The 13,632-nt window shown below is 46.3% G+C and overlaps 1 long non-coding RNA gene across 1 annotated transcript; it reads right to left on the bottom strand.

Moving 5' to 3' along the window:
* Window positions 1-9,633: 9,633 nt before the first annotated feature.
* Window positions 9,634-12,987, bottom strand: LOC125409077 (uncharacterized). Its single transcript, XR_015734950.1, has 4 exons — window positions 12,636-12,987; window positions 12,248-12,495; window positions 11,414-11,493; window positions 9,634-10,769 (listed from the first exon to the last, which is right to left on the bottom strand). It is a non-coding gene; the product is annotated as an uncharacterized LOC125409077 (long non-coding RNA).
* Between the last annotated feature and the right edge of the window lie 645 nt (window positions 12,988-13,632).

Genomic DNA, 13,632 nt, shown 5'->3' with positions numbered 1-13,632 from the left:
GTCAGGTCATCTTCCACTCTCCCCTCCATCCACCTCCCCACAGCCTGCTGCTGCCTCTTCAATCTCGGCTCTTTTCCTGTCTTTTGTTTACAATTTACTGGTTTGGGTTGAGATGATAAACAAGCCCCAGTTCTAAACTGTTAGATTCTCTTACTCAGGACTTCTCCCAGCCCCTCCATGTAAGCGCAACACGTATGCTAAGTCCTGGTTTTCTTTTGTTGTCAGCTTTGCTGTCTGCTTAATTTACAGGAACATAACGAATGAGCCTAAGACAAAAAGGGGAAAATATTTCTCATCCTTTTGAACTAATCTCACTTTAATTCACACTTGCAAGTCTACGAAAGTGGAATGGAAGATAACTCCGTGGTTAGGAGCAGTGGCTGCTCTTCCAGAGGACCTGGTACCGTTTCCTGTACCTTCTGATGAGGGGGCTCACAGCTGCCTGACTAGGAGGTTTGATTCCATGGGCCTCCAAGACATCTTCACTATCCACACTTAAAAATAATATAAATATTTGTAAAAATCTGCCAAAGTATATGAGGTAAGACTGTCACATTGCACATGCCTGTAATCCCAACATTTAGGAGACAGAGGCAGGAGGCTCCAGAGCCCAGATCTAGTCTGAGCTATAAAAAATGTACTTCCATCTCCTCTACACAGAGAGATTATGAAACCCTGAAGGGCATCAGAAGTGCACACACATGGTCTATGGCATGGTCCTGCCCAACATATACCTTGTTCTCCACGAATTTGGGCATGCGGCCTTGCTCACGGATGACTGAGCTCCTGTTTAACTGCTCATTTCTACTGAAAGGACATTTTGCTCAGTCTCTGGTAAGATACCCAGTCCCTCTTTTAGTCACCATAACCCAGTCTCCATTTCCAGCTTACAGAGGCAGCAGGAAGAAACCAAAGGAGGACAAGGTACTGGGTTTCCTTCTGCACAGGTGAGCCATCTCCAGTTCTCTCTGGCTCCTCACTTCTGTTTTCTGTTAGGTTTTTACCCCTGACAGGGCATGAGGATGGGGAGGGGGGGGATATGAGTACAGACGTGGATGTTAAGGTAACAAGGTCTTGTAGAGCAGAGTGTGGAACGGTGGTCGTGCTGGGCTGCAAGGGTCCTTCCCTACTCAGCTTGCCCCGCTCCTGGCCTCATGAGATCCTGGCTGCAATCATATCTCCTGCCTCCCACAGCACCATGGGAAGGCTTGTCAATATCATCAGCTTTTGCCAGCACTTAAGACAAGATGCCTCAGGTGAAGCAGCCAAACCAAAGCCCACCTGCCACCTAGGCAGCCCACAGAGGAGTCTGTGGCCACCAATTTCTAACCGGTGGCCTCCTCAGCTCCTTTTGAGAAACACCTGCTGTGCAAAACTCTACCTTGTCACCTGTCCTGCAGAAGCCCAAGCTTCTACTGAGTCACAGCTGCCTCTCAGCTGAGTGAGTGCTTCTCAGCCATCAGAGAGACCTTGGCTTCTGGACGGTGCCACTCACCGCCATGGGCACCTTCCCTAGCTGCTCATCCTGCTGAGCCTATGGCTTGACCTCCATCCAAGTCAGATCCCAGCACATCAGCTCCTCGGTTTGACAGGAAAGCACCGTGGACCTTAAAGAGCACACCTCTGCTAGGTTTGCCTTCTCCCATCCCAACCACCCCAGGACTGGACCACTCAAACAGGCCTACCTCAACCACACCAGGCCTGGACCTCGCAAGGACGCCTACCTCAATCACTGCAGGCCTGGATTACCCAAGCAAGCCTACCCTAGGCACTTCCAGGTCCCGGGTATCTGTGAAAAATTGTGCCACTAAACCTCGTCATATGGCTGTGATGAGAAAGAGAGGCCTCTTTCTGGACAGGCCTCACATACAGGCAGATAGAGCCTTTTTATCAAGCCTGGTATCCAGGAGAGGCTGAATGCTCAGTTTAAAAGAAGGTTGAACGAAAAGTTTAGAAGGGGCAAGGGAAAAAATGATCTGTCCATCCACACTTGAGCTGTATGGACAATACGCTGCAGTCCTGCAGCAGAAGCAGGTCAGCACCACCTCATGCCCCTTCTGGAGCAAAAACTAAATCAGAGCCGTTTTCAGGCCGTCAGAAGTTCTGTCAGGCAACAATATAGAACAGAAATGTAACCAGCTTTTCTGGGTCCTCCCCTTTCTCCAAAGTGAGTCCCTTGTGGCTACTATCAACATGGCAGAATCCTTAATGGATCTCCCCTCCATCTTATTCAATGGATGCTCTATTACATCCCCAAACAAGTTTAGACTATCACACCTCCACAGCTCTTTTCTCAAAATTCCTTGCTTCATCAATTGTCCAATCCCAATCTTTGACTCAGAATCAGTCCTGGTCCCCATCTCCATCAGTGGCTGGAATCCAAAACACCAAATCTAAAACCTTTCATGAGACACTCTGTGGATGCTGGCTGATTTACATCTGCCTATACTGATGGACATGAAGTTCCTTGATTAACTTCCACCTGACCTTCCCTGGGAGTTTATCCTGAGAATTTATTACATCCAATAGTGACTGGGCCTTGCGGGGCTATTGTGTGTTGTGTGTGCCACATTTTTAAGGGTTGTTCCCCTGGAGCCTAGGGTGAACAAATTCCCCTAGGAGGTACACAACAGACCGCTGGCCCCATGAGGCCCACCTTTTCCATGTGAGTTGATTCCTGTGACTTTTTAACCACAGCCACTAAATGGCTCCTACTCTCTAAGAGCTTCTTCAAGAGGTGGCATTCTAGGTGTCAAACAGCAGACAGAATAATAAATTGGGATCTTGAAGCACAATCACGGGCATGCAGGCCCATAATCCCAATTGGGTTTTAGAGTTATTCCAACTCTGGAAGGACTCATGCAAGGATCTGAGAAACAGCTGGGAAGAGCTACGAAAGATCTGTACAGGAACCCAGAAGGTTTCAAAGTTCTCAGGGTGTCTCTGAAGGAGAGGTGGAAACTTGCCACAGGAGCCATCTAAGTGGCTCGTGGAATGTTCCCCTGGTGTACCAGGAAAGCAGCAGCTACAAGGCATCCTGAATAATCACTCAAGCAGCAGGTGTAGGGATTCCAGAGGCAGTAAGCTGCCCATGAGCAATTGTCATGGAAAATATATGGACTCTGTGTTCTTATCCCTGAATAACTCAAGAGTAATAAGGTAACATGTAGACAACACTCTTGGAATGATACAATTACCTACAAGGAAACTTCTAATGGGCCTTCCTTCCAGGATCCTGGCACTCAAAACTTGCAGGGAACACATCTTACAAGATGCCTGGTGAGGCACAGATGGAACCTGCCCCTCAGAGACCTCAAGGGCATAACTGTTTTCAATGTGAACAAGGCTACAGCTTAGCCCGTGCCACAGCCTTCCAGTACCTCTTTGTCCTACTGAGACTCTAGAGATGAATCCATTGTCCAAACGTCCAGTGTCCTGGGAGAACCTTTTAAAAAAGGCTCAGAAGAGAGTGAAGAAATTAATATCCACTGTGGAATCTGTCCACACAGGACTGTCTTTCTGCACTCCAGTTATAATTCCTGAGAGAGACGCCAACTAGTGACAAGTCTGGTCCCTCTGAAGCCCCGATACCTAACCAAGACAATGTGACATTGGTGTCCATCCCACAGAGCCTCGTGGGCAGAGACTGGGAGAGTGAAATGGTTCTGGAATCTTGGATAGGCAACCCAGTGGCGAATCCAGGCCTAATCAAGGAAGCCTATGAGTCACAGGAGACTGAGGGTGTGGTGGATGCCAAGAGGTGTGACTTTAGAGGAAAGTACCAAGGGTGTCAGTTTGGGAGATGAGTGTGGCATCCCAATCACCAAGTAGCTAGGAAACCAGGGAGCTGGAGAAGACAGAGGAGGAAGAGTCCTGTGACTGGGAACTCCCTGTGGTAACTCAATGAATCACTGGAGACCAGTAAAGTCTATCCAATTCTAGAACAATTTCCTAGGATCCAGAAGACTCGGGCCTGAGCACCTCTCACTGCTCAGCCGCTGGCACGGTCCTACAGGACTGGGCCACTGGAAAGTTCTGCCAAGACTGTACCTCGAGGTTCTGCTTGCTACAGATATCCTGGCCGCCAGGGCCTTCAGTTCACCTTCAAGACTGTGCCCCCGACAACCCAGTCACCCTTCCAGGACAAGTTTCCTTTTCTGTCAGGAGCACAGAACATCCACCATATTTCAAACCACAGCAAGCATGGCATAGCCATGAGTTTTATCCAAATTTTGAATAAGATGAGCAAAGAAGTCAAAGGCAGGAAAAACAGCTTACAGGGATGAGTTCTGTCCAAATCGACAGGTCAAATAACAATAAAAAGAAGTTTTGGCACAAGATAAAAAGCCTTATATTTTCAATTTTGACCCCCAAAGTCAAAGTACAGGAGAACTCCCCACAAAAACTCCAGGGCTTATCAGTCATGACACAAAGTCAAGGGTCAGCCGTGAGCAGACTCTTCACGGCCGACAGGTCACTGAAGCACAGTACTTCATGACATCTGTTGAATGGATTCCAGAAGAGAAATTGGGGATTCAGCGTAGCTATGCTCCCTCAAAAAAGTTTACACAATGAACCACCCCAAGCTCCAGAGAGTAGGCATGTCTACCACCACAGGATTCCTGCGGCAGAATCGGAGAGGAAACAAACACTAGTAGTGTTGGCAAAGCCAGCCCTAAAGTACACATCCAACCTTCCACAGACAAATGGATGCCCTATGGTCATCGATGTGCAGAGAATCTTTGTTCCGAGGCAGACAGTACTCACAGGAAACAGGCACCACGTGTCCCAGGGATCCCTGTCCACTCTCCAAAACACTACCTCTGCAGACGTGTACTGTCTAGAAAAGCAAATACTTTCCCCAATGTAGAGCAAGGAAACATTTAGGCATTACTTCCTCTGTGTATGTTTTATCTCGAGGTCCTGTCTGTAGTGCTAGGCCACAGGGAAAGGTCTGCATCGGTTCACCTTGGAGTACTGCATCAGGAGAGGATATGTCTCCAAGAAGAGGGGACAGTGGCGTTTGAGGTCTCACCACCTCCTAGTTCCAGCATTGTAGGTAGTGCCAATTATAGTTTAGTTATGGAAAGAAAGGCTTTAGGATTTTTTTTTCTGGGGCGACGGAGAGCTAAGTCAACCTACTGGACCCCAAAAGCAGGAAATCTTTAGGATTGGGAAGATGGCTAAGTCAACCATGTAAGAACCCACCCTACGCATCAGCTCGCCATGTCTTTCCCCTGATTTGTTCTAAGCTGTCCTTTGTGTAGCTGTATACAGAGGCACCAGAGAGCCAGTCCAGTGTTTCCCTAGTCACAAAGTAGGCACAGTCATCAGTACGGCAACATGGCATCCTTGAGTTCAGAGCAGGAGCATGGTGAGCTCTGCAAATCATGCCAAAGTATAAAGGACCTACGGACGCTAGGGACTCCTAGTCAACTTCTTGGAGACTGGCATCCAGCTGAGTTTTCAAGGCCTACCCAGCTCAGCCTGGAAGACAAAGCGGTGACACCCTGTCCTATGTCTGCCTTCAGTGCCAGAATGGTGGCCAGCATGGCACTGACAACTTTTCAAGAGGTGGTAGCTGCAGAGACCTCTGGTCATTTGTCATTTCTTCTGTTCCACGGTATGTGCGGTACCCGTCTGACTAGGGGTGCGATGAGCCTAAGGTGAAGGCAGAAACACAAAGGTTAGAGCCTAGGCAGGAGGCCACGTAACATGAGGATGCCCTGAAAGTTTCCATGCATGTGAATCCCCTGTCCTTCCAGTACAGACCGCTGACATCGGGGTCTGAGCCACGCACCTTAGCCTCACCCCCAGGCTCTCCACCATGGACTGGAGGAGCCCTTTAACTTTAAAGGACTTGAGACAAATCCTGAAAGGATGGAAATTAGCTTCCCAACAGCACGTCCAGTAATCTGCATGTTCTTACCTCCTCAATTCTAGAGACGAGCTGGTGGAAAGGCCAGAAGTTAGGAATTCTGGACATGCCTCACAGCCCGGTGGTTTTGCACGCACACGTGTGCCAGCATTTACTCTGAAGGGAAGGAGGACACCTGAAAAGGGTTGAGGGGATGCACTGTGGTCACACAGCAAGTCATTCTAGGCCTCCAGCCCCTGCCTTCCCATGAGACCAGCAGAACAGGCCCCCTCGTAGTGCTGGTTCACACAGCAGAGGGAACTTGCCCAAAGTGCAGGTGCTCTTTGGATCTCTGGGCTGGAATCTTTGGATTCCTGGGCATCTCTCTGCTACCTTTCCAGGTTTCTGTGCCCCAGGCTCTGTTTCTTAGGAAACACATGGAGGTAACTGTACACAAGAGCAGCCACTCCCCAGGGTGGCCTGCACTGTTCCTCACAGAAGGCAACAAGTGAACCGTTCCAGCAGCGTCACTTATTCCCTGGTAGAAAACCTTGTCCCAGAAGGTCCCACCCAGGTAGAGGACATGGGCATGGGGCTTGTCCAGCACACAACCTGAGACTCTATATGTGACACCCAGCAGCTCTTTAGGAGTGGAATGGGAAACACAGGCCTCTTCTCAGCCAGCTTCATATCAATGACAGAACCTCTCCGATAGTCCATGAAGCCAAAACCCTGAGGCTGGCACTTCTGTGCCCTCTCAGGAACCCAGGAGGTGCATCTGGGTCCAGCAGACTTGGAGGTGAGTCCTCAGGGTACAAGCGCTTGAGATGGTGTTGCCAAGAAACCAGGCAGTAGCACGAATGGATTCTGCCATTGTCTGCCCTGTTAACTATAATGGATATGTCTGGGCCTGGAGAATCTCACAGAGAAGACCTCTAAAATATTCTCACTGATCGACCACAGAAGAGATCTCTGCGGGGCTGCTCATATAGATCCGCACTGAAAAACATCCCAGAATTCCTTAAACTACCACTAGTGACCTTCATGAATAAAAACATGAGATCCCCCAATTTTTCCACAGAGACTTCCACAGAGGACACCTCAGAAGGAAGTTGCTAGAGTCCTTGGCAGAAATTCACAGATAGAGACCCCCAAAATCCTTTTCAGAGATCTAACCAGACACTTTCTCAGACTTCCCCAACACAGAATCTGCACACATCTTTCCAGTCCCTCACCGTAATCTATAGGGACATTCTATAGTTCTGGACACCTTCACAGACCCACCCAGGAATCCACACACATCTCCATAGACATTCACAGACAACCACTGGTGTGGACTCCCTTCTGTATGCTGCGATTATGTTTTATTATCATTGGCTAATAATGAAGCTGTTTCGGCCAATGGCTGAGCAAAGTAAAACCAGGTGGGAAATCAGAACAGAGATATATATAGAGAGAAAGAGAGTAGGCAGTGTCAAGGAGATACCATGTAACTGCTGAAGTAAACAGATGCCTGGAACTTTGCCTGGTAAGCCACAGCATTGTGGTGATGCACAAATTAATAGAAATGAGTTATTTAAGATATAAGAACTAACTGGAAATACGCTTGAGCCATTGGACAAACAGTGTTGTAATTAATAGAGTTTCTGTGTGATTACTTCAGGTCTGGGGCCCGAGAAATGAACAAGCAGTCTCCAGTTACATAATGGTGTAAACATGGGCCAACTACACCCACACAATCCTGAGAGAGCTTGGGAAGGAATTCAAGACACAAAAGAACAGAGTTCAGAAAGGGAAGAGCAGTGTTTAGGACGGCTTACCGGTAGTAGCATTTTCTCAAGTAAGCTCTGTTCGCTGGGGACAAGCGGAGGCATATCTTCTTTAAGAGAAAGCTTCCTGACTCGGCATTAGTAGCAAAACCTGAGCATCTTCCTTATGAATATGCTTTCTGGTTGGCTTGTAGCATGAAACTCTGGCTCTTTTGGGAGGTCCTACACTTAAATGGGGTCTGTGAGCAGTGTGCTACAAATTGCTTAATGGCAACATAGACCCACTGTGTCCCTGGAGCTGGGGTGGTGAGCATGACAAAATTGTGAGCATGGGGTGGGGGAAGAAGGGAGGGTGGAAGGGGAGTTTGGAGGAGAACTTGAGAGAATGGGATAGTTGAGATGGTGGAAGGACAGAGATGAGAGCAAGGAAATAGATACTTTGATTGAGGGAGCCATTATAGGGCTAGCAAGAAACCTGACACTAGAGAAATTCCAAGGAATCCACAAGGATGACATCAGATAAGACCCTAAGCAGTGGAGGAGAGGGTGCCCAAACCTTCAAGACAAGAGGGTCCTTGTCCTGCTGTCAGATTGGTGAATATCTTAAATGTCACCATAGAACCTGCATCCAACACTGGACAGAAACAGAGGCAGAGACATGCAGCAGAGCACTGGTTGAAGTTGAGAGAAGTGAGAATTTCAATAAAGAGGTCAAGGCCATGATTGGACACCCACTGGAAAGGTTTACCTGAGCTGATGGGAACTCATCAACTCCGGTTGGACAGGAAAGGAACCAACTTAGGACCAAACTGGACCCTTGGAATGTGGGTGACAGTTTCATGGCTGGGGCTGACTGCAGAGCCATTGGCAGTGGCACCAGGATTTATCCCTACTGCTTGCACTGATTTTTTTGGGAACCCATTCTCTTTGGATGGAAATGATTATAAGTTTATTTTTCTTTTACTTAAACAAATACATTGGTTTCTATTTTTTGTTTAAGGTATTATGTATGTAGCTCATACCTATAGAACTTGTTTAATTATACAATGACAAATTTTAGTCATTGAAAGCTATTTCAGATAATGAGTACAGGTTAACAGTCACCCACAACTATCACACCCAAAGTCATATTAATTATGTTTTCAAGGTTATATGGAGGATAATTCAGATAAGTGATCTTCAAACACTTCAAAGTCCTATAGAAATTGGCATTTCAAATGTTTTAATAACATAGGCTTTTCTTGACATGAGACACATCTGCTCCTGGCGGCATCAATCTGCTTCAAAAAAGGGATGATGGCTATCAAAAAACTCCATATGGAGTTTGCTTCCTTTGTGAAAAAAGCAAGCCATTTGTGTAAGAAATTGCCCTTGCCTTGACTGCCGACTATCCACTGTCCACACTGGACAAGCAGGACACACAAAAATGGGACTGCCAGCCTTTAAAAGACAGGGTAGGACACTCCTTCAAAATTTTCTGCTTCAGAAAAAAATCTGTCAGCTATTCTAGTCCTGTAGGCCAAAGATGGACACCCCAGCACTACAGGGAAACTTTGGGTGACTGTCCAGGCAGTCAGCCATTTCTATCATTTCTCTTAGTTTTAGAAGTCACTTGTTAAAAAGAAGAAGAAGAAAAAAGACTTATGAACTATTTTTCAATATAATGATTTATAGATTTTTGACTCATTCCTAAAGTCCTGTCTTTAAATCTTTGAAGCGATGCATTTTTTAATTCTTTAAAAATATACTAGATCAATTCAACAACAACAAAAAAAGAAGTCACTTGTTATGAACTTCCTGCTTACTGAGGTAAGAGTCTATCCTTCTTAGGTATTTGATGGGATCAGAGACCAGACAGCCACCATTCTCCTAAATCATGGGAAAAGGAAAATTAGGTACAAAACTTTGGACTCTTCAGGATAGGACAGCTAATGGCATAATCTCTTTAAATTTATCAATTACACAGGAGTGGGCACCGAGAATGTATTTCTTACTTGGTTAGTCTTGTTTTATGTACTTTCATTTTTGTTAAGGTTATTACCTTTCTTTTCTATTTGGAAAATACCTTGTAAATTTTTCTTATTATATAAAATTTTACTATGTTAGAGTATGAACCTATTTTTTAATTAGACAAAAAAAGGAAATGTTGCAAGTATTTTGTCTATGCTATGGTCCTTTTGATCCAATTAAATAGAGGACTTGGTCCGAGAGGAGTAGTTCATACTCAGCTGGCCAGAATGAATCAGTAAGTCCTTGGCAAACCCAAGAGGAGCGCAGGAGTGGCTCTGGGAAGAATAGAAGGGGCTAGAAAATTGCACGTTTCTTTTGGGGCCAGAAGGTGAATGATGTCAAGTGCATCACAGCTTTGATACCTGCCTTAGGTTCTTATATTTGTCCATGAGTTTTATAATTAATAAACAATAAGGAAACCTCTTCAGATGAATTTCTCAATCTGTTCTGGGTTTCTAAGATCTGCACTGTGATTTTGTACAAGGCATTTGAAATATTTCATGCTATGGGAAAGACACAGGAAATTATAACATGAAACACAGGCATACAACACAATATGTCTAAGGGATGAGCTGCATCCCTAACTTGGCTGGTGTTATGGACTCCTTTTATTTTTCTTTTTCTCCACATAGATGCATCTGTAAATTATACACTGTTTCATTCTGTAGAGTGAATTCAGAGAGCTTTTATTGATTAATGAATGAAGCTGTTTTGGCCAATGGCTTAGGCGTATTCCTAGCTAGCTCTTACGACTTAAATTAACCCACTTCTATTAATCTGTGTATCGCCATGAGGCTATGGGTTACCGGTAAGCTTCTGGTGTCCTTCTCCTTCAGCAGCTACATGGTGTCTCCTTGACTATGCCTACTCTCTCTCTTGATCTCTGTTCAGATTTTTGCTGCCTGGCTATACTCTCCTAAGCCAATGGCCAAAATAGCTCAGACCAATAAAAGCAATACAGGAGTTCATCTCACATCACCCTCTAGTGAGCTCACATGGCTATGCTGACTTCACCTGTCTATACCCCAGCAAGATACAGCCCACTTACTTCTTGACTTGATGAAACATTGTCTCCCGTTTTTGTTAGAACACAAGACACAATTTGTCAGGCCGTCCATCCTGCAGTGGGATATCTACCAGGCAGATACACACAAACAAGAGCGAGTCACGTGGGAGTGTTTTTCAAGCTGACACTGGCTCATAGCTCTGCCATAGTCAGAGCTATAGTGGATTCACGTCTCTATGATTCCTCAAGATCCACCCATTGTTTAAGTTTTGGTTAATTACGAAATTGGAATACATTCTCATTTTACTTTAAGTGTTTTCCAAATTAAGACATGAAGGTAAGTTTTAGGTAGCCAGTCAGTCAACAACAAAGTGGGAAAAAGTATTATTGAACTGGGAGACCCACTGCAAAGAATCCTTTGGTATATGTGTGGTGAGAGGGGGAGGGGAAGGTAGGGAACAGGAGAAGACCAGGCTATACAGTTGCCTTCCCGCCTACATTTTTTTTTTGAAATATTGAAACCATATACAGATGCTTCTCAAGATAGGGTCACATGCACGTACAAATTTCCTGATTTTGAAACGGAACGAACAGAACTACCAACATCACGGCTCAGCCCTGACAAACTTGTGTTCAGAACACTTGCTTAAACTAACTGTAGTTATGCAAAGCCATGCCACTCAAAGCCTAATTTATAATTGTCTGCTCAATAAGGTAAATTATTGAAAATGGCACTGAAAGAAATACAAGTGATGATTGTTGTGGACTCACCTGACTGGAAAGCTGAGAATACATGCACAGGACCATGTAAGGCAACCTCTTCCATACTCCTCCCAAGTGAAAACAAGTGTCTGGAACAGAGCAGGTAACATGGACAGTGACATCAGAGAGAAACTCAACCGTTATTGGTTATGCATACAGTGAGTCAGAAACCTGGATGTGGTATCTATTTAACCTGCAATATAGAGGCCTGCACCTTCCTGGGAGGCCCCAGGGGATGGTGTGGAGCCTGAATTCCAAGGACCCCTTCAGCTTTCCCAGTCTGCATTCCCATAGCAACCTCCTCCCCTTTCTGGTCCCCACAGCCCCCTCCACCAATCCCTTGCCTTGAACTCTGCTGTCCCATCTCCTCCCAATGCCTGATGCTGCAAAGCTCTCAGGCTGGGCCACCGTTAACAATGTGACACTGAGCAGGAGGTCAGAGGGCCCAGATGCTGTAGCTTCTACATTGCCAGGCAACTCAGCTTCTCTTTCAAATTTCAGCAGCGCCAGCACCTCTGAATTCCCAGCAAACACCATCGATAACACAGACAGTTATCTGCTTGTGTGCTTGTGAGTGGGATCCTTACAGGAATCCTGACAGCAGTTAAAATCACATGGTCCCATCCTGGTCTATATCTAGCAGCACGGCTTATCTGAATCATTTTCCCATCGATACTTTTATTTTTTATGTATTGTCACTAATGTGTTTTTACTTGCCACAGCCATTGCAGTTTTGACCCTGAAAACATGGGTCTCACAGGGTTCAGTCCCTCAAAACCACCTTTCTCCACCCGGCCTGTGCACATCTGCCCCTTGGGTGGGGTTTGGGCTCCCCTGACTTACCTGTTGATGTCCAAGTAAGGAACAGACAGTCAGCCACCATGTTCTGGATCTGAACGCAGTGACAGCGCCACTCCGGCTCCTACAGTCACTGAAGGGCATCGAGGCACGGGAAGGAAGTTGTCTTTGTTGTCGAAATGTGAACCCTGAAGCCTCAGCCTGGCTGTCAGAAGCTGCAAGCTGCTCCACTCCATTCCCGGTGTTTGTGTAGCTGATTCTTCCTCCAAACAGGTCCCTGGGCCTCCCACCACCTTGGGATGAAATGGGGGGAAAGCAATTGGAGGCCTGCACCTTTCCCGAAGCCCACAGGGGGCGACGTAGAGCCTGAGTTCCAGAGCTGCCCTTTCTGGGCACTGCTCCAATGCTCCCCTACTCCCCCCCCCCCCCCCACTTTTCTGGTTCCTTCAGGCCCCTTCATTTCTTCCAGGTGCTGAACTCTGCTGTCACCATCTTCTCCCATGCCAGATGCTGGGCCACCTTTAACAATGGGACACTGAGCAGGAGGTCAGAGGGCCCAGATGCTGTAGCTTCTACATTGCCAGGCAACTCAGCTTCTCTTTCAAGTCCCAGCAGCGCCAGCACCTCTGAATTCCCGGCAAACGCCATGGAGGACACAGACAGGTTCTCTGCTGATATCTGGCTGGGGTTCCTTACAGAAAAGCTGACAGCAGTTGGATGAACAAGATCTGACCTCTTCTTCATCCAGCAGCCTGACAAACTGGCAGTTTAACTGCCAAAGAGCAGCAAACAGTTTAGTAACAGCCTGGTTGGCAGCAGGCAGCACGTCACATCATGTGATCCATTGGTAGCTTGTGATTGGCTGAAGCATCATTGCTGTGATTGGCTGAATCGATGGCTACAAGATTATCCTGTAATACTAAGCTACGGGTTACACAGTGAGTTGGGTTACAGTTGACTCTGTGTGGTAGTCACGTGAATACAAACTTTATCAACCAAATGGTGGATAAAGGTACAGGCCAAACAAGTTAGAATTTAATAGCCTCAGGCTGATCATCCTTTTCCAGTCTTGAGGGCCTGACAGAAAACATGGTGTGAGTGTGGGCAGTGACCCTTTCTGCCAGGATCACAATGATCCGCTGCACTCCAGACAGACTTCGTGATCCCACAGTTTCAACCTAGCCAAACATTCTTGGATTTTACCCTTTCGTTGTTTAGAGGTCCTTCAACAGACAAGGACAGCGGGGTACAGATGTTTAAATTGGAAAGGAACTTGAACAAAAGTGTCATTCTAAAATCAATTGCTTTGCAGGAAGAATAAACACCAGTGAATACATATTTTAATCTTTGAAGTGACGAGTAGATGATACAATGTAGAAGGAACAGGTTTTCACAGAAGCCACCTTGAGGCAGTTCCAGCAAATCCACAG

The sequence above is a fragment of the Myodes glareolus genome, chromosome 14, assembly GCF_982192425.1.
Source record: "Myodes glareolus chromosome 14, mMyoGla1.1, whole genome shotgun sequence".
Taxonomy (NCBI): Eukaryota; Metazoa; Chordata; class Mammalia; order Rodentia; family Cricetidae; genus Myodes; species Myodes glareolus.
This window is presented reverse-complemented; position numbering and strand designations above follow the sequence as displayed.